Source organism: Elephantulus edwardii, unplaced genomic scaffold, assembly GCF_000299155.1.
Source record: "Elephantulus edwardii isolate Elephantulus edwardi_28Jun2011 unplaced genomic scaffold, EleEdw1.0 scaffold00020, whole genome shotgun sequence".
NCBI classification, from domain to species: domain Eukaryota; kingdom Metazoa; phylum Chordata; class Mammalia; order Macroscelidea; family Macroscelididae; genus Elephantulus; species Elephantulus edwardii.
The window spans coordinates 21,589,321-21,599,725 of NW_006399770.1; positions in this window are offsets into that span (position 1 = coordinate 21,589,321).

Consider the following 10,405-nt stretch of genomic DNA (forward strand, 5'->3'; position numbering starts at 1 on the left):
AATCCTTGCCTCCAAGGAGCCACCCGGTTTAACCCTTTCCAGGACGAATCTGTTTGTTTTCCTAGCAGTCCATGGTACCCTCCATACTCTTCTCCAGCACCAGGATGTGATAGGTTGATGAAATAACTAGGGAAATAGGGGTTTGTATTTTGGAGTCAGTCAGACCTGCTCACATAGGGATGCTGTGAGTCTAAAATAACAACAACAACAACAACATTCAAACGAGCTATTTTGATTTCCTAGATTATAACCTTTTCTTCATCTTCCTGTAATGTTCATTGTCATGGAGTACAGATTTTCTGAGTTACCAATAATACCTAATTGTTTGATCTTACCTAACTGTATTTCTTTATTTTATATTACAAATGTCTTCTTAATTTAAGATAGTCTTGAGGAACTTGACAATATGTGAAACGTGTGGAAAGCCTTTAAAATATCTATATATTACATAGCCTAAGATGCTTATTAACTTTTTGGTGTGTGTTGTTGAGTCAGAACTGACCTATAGCTGACCTTCCACTGGTTTTCAGATGCAGTAAATTCCTTGGAAGGAGATTGCGCATCTTTCTTCTCCAGAGCAGCTCATGCATTTGACTGGCTTAATATTAGTGTTGCCATTAAAAAGGCCCCAGGAATTCTGTCATTTCATTTGTGTCATGTTTTAAAATTATGTTTCTTAAAATATTAGAATACAGACAAAAGGGGGGAAATTAACTAATAAAGGAAAATCAGATGAGCAAATTGTATTTGGTCAAATCAAACAGTATTTTTTAAAAAGAAAAAAGGATATAAAGTTTCTGTTATGTGCCTTTGCTTTATTACCTAGAGATTGATAGACTGTTAAGATGTTAGCACTTGTCTGTGTAACTCAAAAACCTTACTCTGTGGTTAACGCACTGTCAATCTTGTGTGTTTCTGCACAATTAATCATAACAGCAGAAGAGATGGATATGATTGAGATGGGCAGTAAACTAGAATAATGAAATTTATGATCGTTTAAATAATGCCCATTTTCACTTCATTCTTTCTACTATCTGTCTGATAGACATCCTGGTTCAAAATTTACATTTCAAATATTGGTACCTAAAGGGGAAATCTTTTTACAGATAAATGGAAAAAGTGTGTGTGTGTGTGTGTGTGTGTGTGTGTGTATAAAATGATACCAGAATTCAAGAAATGTATTTTATGTACATGTTGTTGATGTTCTTGTGCACCGTAGAGTCAGAATCAACCTATACCTGACCCTCCAGCAGGTTTTCAGAGGCAGTTAATCTCTTGCGAAGAGGTTGCTCATCCTTCTCCCATGACGAAGCTGATGGATTCAAACAACGTGCCTTCGGGTTTGCGAAGTAGCTTCTTATCACTAGTTCTCCCTATTGATTGACATTATTTTTGTAATTTTTAGCAAGTGTTCTTTTTTATTCTTTTCCCCAAGATTCTAAATTATATTTGAATTTTATGTAAAAATTTACGATGTATTTTTTGAAGGTGATTTTTCTTAAACCATTTCACATCGTAACTTTGTAACTAAGAAATAAAAGATGACATGCTTTGATACGAGTAACATTTATTTTTATGTTATTTCTGAACAAACATATGTATTTTTTTTTAAAAAATGCATTTCACTTGTTGGTATGTATAGGAATCAGACTTATGACATATGTGGAAGGAATTGTTGGAGAAGTTCAATATCAGCAGTGAAAAGTAGGCCAGGTGCTGACTATGGAACACACCATCAACTACTCATATGCAAGTTCAGATTAAATCTAAAGAAGGTTAAAAAAATCCACAGAAATTAAAATTTGACCTTGAGTCTGTCCCACCTGAATTTAAAAACAAACTCATAAACAGGTTTAAGGTCTTGAACACTAATGAAAGAAGATCAGATGAGCTGTGGGAGGATATCAAGAATATAATCCATGAAAAATGAGAAATGTCATTTCAAAGACAGAAAAAGGAGAAAAAACCAGAACTGATGTCAGAAGAGACTCTGAAAATGCACCAGAGCACTGAGAAGCCAAAGCAAAAAAGAAGTCAAGAAGTTAAGGAGCTGAATATAAGATTTCAAAGGGTAGCACGGGAAGACAAAATAAAATATAATATTGAAATGTGCAAAGAACTGGAGTTTGAAAATTGAAAGGGCTGAACTCACTCACCAATTCTTAAACTGAAGTAACTAAAGAACAATTTCAAGCCTTGAGTGCATTGCTTAACGAAATTAGGGGCAAAATATTGAGTGATTCATGAAGCACTAAAAACGAAGATGGGAGGAGTATACAGAGTTACTCTAACAAAAAATAATTGGCTGACACAGAAGAATAACATATGATAAAGAGGCAATGGTGATGAAGAAGGAAGTCGGCAAAAGGACTTGGCAAAAACGAAAACACCAAGAATTTATGGAACTGACATATTTCAATGAAATAAATAAATAAATGAATGAATATTGACATATTTATAAATTGACATATTTTCAACAAACAGATGCTGCCCTGAATTTGACTGTGATGTGTTGAGTGTGTTGGTGTGGTTTATCATATATGGTACTCATATGGTGTTGAATAGATTACTATTGTTGTCAAATTTTAAAATTTTAAATCATTTTTTCCAATGTTTTTCTTCTTTTCTCTTTTTTTGTCTCTACTTATATGTATATATGTTTTGTGTATATTTTCCTACTTAATGATTTCCCTACTAATCTTTAACAATTTCTGGTACAGTGACTTTGTGTATTCCCTCCATCTTCTTTTGATGCTTTCGGATCATTTAGTACATTGCCCATAGCATCTTTCAATATTGCAACATGAGGCCTAATTTTTTGTCTAGTTCCTTCAGTTGAGAACTGCAGAGTCATTTCTTCCAGTTTTTTTCTCCAATTCCAGCTCTGCACATTCCATTATAATACTTTGTTTTGTCCTCTTAAATTTCCTTTGAGACATCTGTTTAGCTCTTTTATTTCAACATATTTTCCTTTAAATTTGGATTCCTGACAATCCAGTAAAATTTTTAGAATCTCTCTGACATCCATTTCAGTTTTTCTTTCTTTCTTCTATGTTTTTGTAATGACTTTTTGCTTTCTCCATGGGTTGTATCTTTGATATCATCCCACAACTCATTTGATTTTCTATCATTGGTATTCAATGCATCAAACCTATTCTTAAGATCATGAAATTTCGATGGAATTGATTCAAGAGGTAGACTCATCAATAACCTGGGTTATGCAGATGATACCACCTTTCTTGCTGAAAGTAAGGAAGATCTGAAGCACTTGTTGCAGAAAGTCAAGGAATGAACCCTTCAGTATGGATTATGTCTCAACATGAAAAAAAAAAAAGAAACAAACAAAACAAAGAATTTTACCACTGGATAAATAGGGAGTGTCATGATGGATGGAGAGAAGATTAAAATTGTCAATAGCTTCATCTTCCTTGGACCCAGAATTAACACCGTTGGTATGAGCAGTGAGGAAATAAGGAGACACATTGCAATGAAAAAATCTGCAGTTGAGGACCTTTCCAAATTATTGAGGAGTAGTGATGTCAGTTTGAAGAATGTCTGATTCAGGCCATGGTCTTTCCAATTACTAGCTAGGCATCCAAGACCTGGACAATGAATAAGGATGACAGAAAAAGATTTGATGCCTTTGAGCTGTTGTGTTGGATAAAAGAGCACTGAACATTCCATGGGAGGCCAAGAAAATGGATAGATATGTCTTAGAGAGGGTGCAGTCAGAGTGCTCTTTGGAGGTGAGAATGACGAGGGTTTGCGTAATGTGCTTGGGACATATTGCTAGGAAGTACTATTCTTTGGAGAGGGACATGATGTTGGAAAGGGTGGAGGGTCGGCGAAGGAGAGGAAGACCCTCAAGCAGGTTGATTGACAAGGTGACTGCTGCAATGGGCTCTTGTGTGTCAGGTAGTGTGCAGATGGCACAAGACAGGACTGATTTCAAATCTTTTGTTCATAGGGTCACTATAGGTCATACTCAACTTGATGGCACACAACAACAACAACATGCAGATACAAATGAGTATCTTTGTAAATATTTCTATCAACTTTCTTTATAGAATTATTTAAACAATGCAACTTTTTTAAAAAAATTATATTGCCATCTATAAGACAGTTGCTATTATTAGCACTCAAACATAATTCCTAGCGATCCTGTGAACCAGACCTGAACCCTGTCCTTACTTGTGCCATCCTCATCATCTATGACACAGTTGAACTCATAGCTGTAGTCATTGTCTCAATCCATCTTGTTGGTGATAGCCTCTATTTTTGCTTCCCTCTGCCCTTCCAAGACTGATATCCCCTTTGAAGTAACAGCTTCTCCTAGGAACATGTTTAAACTATGAGAGATGAAGCTTCATTATACTTGCCTCCAAGATGCACTCTAGCTACACTTTACTCAAGACATACCTATTTGTAATTTGGCAATCCATGGGTATTTTGTACTTTTCTTGTACTTTCACTACACAAAAATATCTTCTTCTATCATCCTTATTCATTGTCCAGTTCTTAGATGCTGAATAAATGATTGAAAAAAACATGGCCTCCATCCAGCACACTTTAGTTTTCAAACTAACTTCATTGGTCTTCAGTATTTTATAGATGTCCTTGACAGCAGATTTGTCCAGTACAAAACATCTCCTGACCTCCTGGCTGATAGTACCACTTATTGATTATTAATTTAAGCAAGACAAAATCATTGATAACTTCAATCCTTTCTCCATCTATTATGATGTTGCTGATTGGTCCAGTGGTGAGGAACTTAGTTTTTTTGGTTTGAGATGAAATCCATTTTGAAAGCTGTAGTCTATAATCTTCTGCAGCATGTGGTTCAAGTCATCCTCACTTTCAACAAGCAAAGTTGTTTCATCTGTATAATGCAGGTTGTTGATTAGTCTTCCTCTGACTTGGAGGCGACATTCCTCTTTATAAAGACATACATTTCCTCTTCATCACTGACATACATTTTCATTACTGTAAGCCATGTAGTATTCCCTTGGAAAAATAGAAAATTTTTAGGGAAGACAAATTATATCATATTTATATTGTTGTTATCATCCTCCATCTCATAGCTCACCCTCGAGTGAATTATCAGACACAGTGAGCCACACTAGAAGAGATTTTTCATCTTTCTTTCATAGAAACTGATGTACTCCAACCTCATTCTTTTGGATGTACAGCACAATATCATACCCTTAAGCCAACAGAGCTCCCCTCATATATTATAGCAGCATATAATTTACAATCACTATTGTTTGTTTTGTCTTTGGGAGTGTTTCTTAGGCAATTTGGGCTGCTAACTCTAACAAAATCCTCTCTGGAAGTTAGAATCTATTAGCTTCTCTATGAGAGGAAGATAAGTAATCTCGTATACAATTTACGCCCTGGAAAATTAGCCAGAGGATCACTCCAACTTTACAACAGTGGCACTATGCAGTATATGTCCTTTTTTGACCGACATATTTCACTCAGCATAATGTCCTCCAGTGTCACCCATTCTGTATAATATTTAATTAGTTCCTTGTTTTTCAATGCAGCATAATATTCCATTGTGTGAGCATACCACAGCTTCTCTATCCATTTGTTTGTTGATGGACATTTGAGTTGTTTCTGAGTCTTTGCTATTGTAAATAAAGCTGCAAGAAAATCCCTATGCACATCCAAAAACTTCTGTAACAGGGAAAAGAGAGAAGTCACAGATTAAGAAAAAATATTTGGTAATGAAATGTCTGATAAGGTACTTATATCTAGAATTTATAACATACTCCAGCCCACAACAACATAAAGGTAAACAACTCAGTTGAAAAATAGGCACAGAATATGGACAGACACTTCACCAAAGAAGACATTCAGATGGTGAACAAACACATGAAGAAATATTCAAAATTCCTAGCTCTAAGAGAGATGAAAATCTAAGAGAGACATCATCTCACCCCAGTAAGAATAGCAAAATTTAATAGAACAGAAAACAAAAAATGCTGGTGAAGTTGTGGAGAAACTGGAACCTTTATTCACTATTGGTGGGAGTCACTGTTAATGGGAGTCACCGTTGGTGGGAGTGTAAAATGGTGTAACCACTAGGGAAGGCAGTATGGAGCTTTATCAGAAAGTTGAAAATAGAAATACAGTTTGGCCCAGCACTTCCACTACTGGGAATATACCCTAAAAAGACCAGAACTGCCACCCAAGCAGAGATATGTTCACCCATATTTATTGTGGCTAATGATGGATTTTTAAGCCATTACCTTAGCCCTCTCTAGTCTCTAGCTACCTTAACTGCAGACTCATGATCTTGCAAATCAACAGCTATGGGACTAGCATAAGAAAGAAAGTGCTTTCCACAATAAGCAGCAAGATTTAAGAGAAACTCAAGCAAGACCGTGGTAAGAATGAGACCCTGGTGATGAGACTTTGGTGATGGTAATTGTCAGACTCTGTGATTACTGTGAAGAAATTGTGACAAGGAGTAAGAGAGGATCCCTGAGTTAATTTTTTTTTTTATTTCTTGATGGATGCCTGAAGAAGATTACTTATAACTGCTCTGAGGCAAACTTTGCTGGATAATTGAGGAAACCAGAAATTTCTTGAATTTGTGTTGCTGAACTGAAACCAGAGCCTGGACTATTTGAGACTATGCTTTGGGACTGTTGGGCTAAAACACGGCTTTGCCTTGGCTGATATTCTTTGCCTCCCCCACTCTCCAATTTATTTCTTACTTAACCCATTCTCAGTATCACAGTCATGAGCAAAATCTGTGAGCATAGAATGAATAAATATATGAAAGTATAACTTTTGCTGCTGAAGTAGGTCCAGAGGCACTATGGGGCTGGGCTAGTCTTTTTATCTGCTTTTTGCCCTGAGGAGGTGAGTGGCTGTGCTATTCTCATTCTCTCTAGGCTTTTCAGAGAGAGACTCAAGGATCTATGCCCTCATCTTCTGTTTTCTGCTCTCTAGGCACATTGCATTGTACAAGTCTGCTGTCAGGGACTTCTCCAAAATGATGTGGAGCAACAATATCAGTGTGAAAACTAAGTTATGCTTCATTCAGATCATGATCTTCATAATAACCTGCTATTCATCAGAAATCTAGACAATGAATAAAGATGACAGAAAAAGAATTGAAGCCTTTGGATTGAGTTAAAGAAAAGTATAGCTTATTTAATGGACTCCTAAAATAACAAACAGATATGTTTTGGGAAAGGTGCAGCCAGAATGCTTCTTGGAGGTAAATATGGCAAAGGTTGTCTTTTATACTTTGGACAAAAAGCTAGGCAAGGCTATTTTTGTAAAGGGATGTCATGTTTGGAAAAATGAGAGTAAGAAAAGGAGAAGCCCATCAATGAGATATATTGACACAGTGACTTCAGCAATAGACTCTAGTGTGTTGTAAATGACCAAGAGGGCATACAGGATAGAATAGTGTTCAGATTGGCTGCTCATAGGATTACTATGAGTCATATTAGACTTCATAGCAGCTAATGACAACAGCAGTCATATTATAGGGCAAACTAGAATTTTCCCAGTTACCACAATTCTAATCTTCATGAAAGCAGACTCCTTAAAACCACCGAACCTTTGGTTTGCAGGAAAATTCTTTAACTACTATATCACTAGCAACCCTTGGAATGTGAGACAGTTAAAATAATTTGTATTATAACTTGTAGTTCTATAACAAATGAGTACCACAAGTGGAATCTTTTCATATTTTATGATGTTCTAATGCACAGTTTGAATACGTACTATATTTTACTTTAGAATGTATCTAGATTGCATTCTTTGACCAAGAAGTTTCAAAATATATCCATAAAGAGGACTTTAACTTTTTAAAATTGTGATGGGTAAGCAAGTAGAAGGTATCTGTCAAATCAGAATCATGTTGAAGACACTTTCGTTCCATGACATATGCAAAGCTCAAATGCCAGACTTGAGTCTTCAACATTGAGATACACGTTGAATTTTAACCATCTCATTATTTTGACAGCACTTTGGGAGAGCTAGAATACTAGCTGTAATTAGAGTTGTGAGTGTTGATTACATGAACACACAAACACATAACTCCATATTTTTTTTAAATTTTTTATGGGATTTTTTTTTGTGACTCATGCTAAATTGAGAATCCCAGCAAGTTGTGAGTCATCAATTAGCAATTTTCCCTATAAGTGAGGAAAATATGGCACTAAAAAGGCATATCATTGTTATTAAGGGTCAATTTCTTTATAAGCTGTATGGGTATCCATAATTAATACTTAAGTACATTGATGCATGTATACACCAAAATAGAATATGTGGAATACCAAGTGAAATAGTAACATTTACTATAATAAGCAGCATTATTCTGCCTTCTATGTGGCAGAGGTAGAAAATATTTTTATCAGTTTCTTCTAAGTGGTATAGAACTGGACTCTCCACTTGCTATACAGAGGTAACTCGTGGTTGCTGTAAAGCTGAACACTGTGACACTGATGTGTCAAATGCGATAATGATTATCCATGGTGGACAATGTTTGTTGGAACTCCCCAATTAAAACAAGCTTGGAAACAGGAGTGGCATAATTTCTGATATAGCTTGCCTCCAGAAACCCTATGAACCTGGAGAAAGGATAAAAATTATACCAGTGTTCAGGTCTTTCATTCATAGGATCGCTATGAGTCATTTATGACTCAATGACACTTAACAACAACAACATCTTTATCAATTATTCAACACTATCCCTTATCGTTTTTCTACTGAGTTTACTAATTCACTCTAATGACTGAGATCATGCAAACATTTTATTTGCAACAACTTTAATTAAAGAGAAGAATATAAATACAAACAAAGTTAGGCAAAGTTTGAGGTTTGGGAAAGATCCCATCATGGAATCTCAGTGTCTAATGTAGACCAACTAAAGGAGTCTCAAAAAACCCCCTTTCTCTTGCTGAAAATTAATTTTTATTTTATGTCATTAGGGAACTTTCAAACAGGAAAATCAACATCTTTACTCAATGGGTACAACTATTGGCTGCTTCTCACAGCTCTGGTGAGGTGAGGTGTGAGCTTCACATTCCACTTCCAATGCCTTGCTGTATGGTTTATTTATACTCTGGTAGCTATTGAAATTGTGGCCATTCTGATCTTTGCTGGTTACTCAATTTAAAAAAGTCTTAGTGAAGGTCCCTTTATTCAAATGAGCCTCTTTATAATCAACTTATTTCTGAGGTTCCATGTTTGGTAGGTTTTATAAGTTAGCTTAGGATTTTTTTTTTCTTTCTAAATACAATATGTTGTTGTTGTTATGTATACTGTAGAGTCTGAACTGACCCTCCAGTGGGTTTTTAGAAGCAGTTACTCTTACGGAAGATTGCCCATCTTTATCCTGTGAATTACAAGATCTTTTCCTGTTATTTACAAAATAAGAGGTCCTTAACTAATCTGAGTAAAGATCAGATAGTTTGAGATCCTCTAGTCAAATCTGGTAAAAGTCACTATAGTTGTTGTTAGGCACTCTCTAGTCAACTAATACTCTTAGCAACTCAATGAACAACTTATCAAAGCCTTGCCCTATCCTGTGCTGTCTTCATGATGTCTGCCATGGTCAAGTAAAGGGTTTCCTGAGAGGAATTCTGGTGCTGTGGGACATAAAACTAGAGGTGATGAACAAAAGATTGGTGGTTCAAATCTATGAGACCCTCAGAGCAGGAAACATGAACAGTCTCTTCCAGTAAAGATTTAAACCTTGGAAATTCAATGGAGAGGATTATTATAGGGTTAACAGTAAATAGACCAACACTTGCAAGCTACTCATTCTGATAGTAAAGTGAACAGTCATTTGCCATACTGCCACTCTGTTGCAGGAAGATGAGACCTGAGGGAGAAAAAGAATCACCAGAACACCTAAGATTCAGGGTTCTACTCACTTATGGGAGCTGCAGTAGGATTGGTGGCCAAAATGGCTGCACTCCTCAAATTGCTTTAATTTGAACTTTTTATAGGGAAGTAGATAAAAGAACAGTAGTGGTGCTCTCTTATTGGTAGTTTCAGATGACTGGTGGGAATTTGCAGAGGTGGAAAAGTTTCAAAAAGGTAGGGGGTTGTGAGTCCAAGCATGTCCTCACTTTCTATATAAGGGAATATGGTTGTTAGCACACATCCTTCTGGCCTAGTAGATAAGGGAACATTCTTGCAGAATTTTGGTCTTTTTGGCCTTAAAGGTAAGAAGGCTGTAGAGCTACTTCTCCTTCCTCCTTTGAAATTTAAATGTCTCTCAGAGCTCTCTCTCAAGGGCTTCATCTCAGCTCAACTAATAATTTTAAAAGAATTTCAAATTCAAGGTCAGGAAGGACACATTAAAAAAAGAAAACTCACTCTAACACACTAACATACAGACAGGCATAGGCACCTATCTATCTGAGAAAAA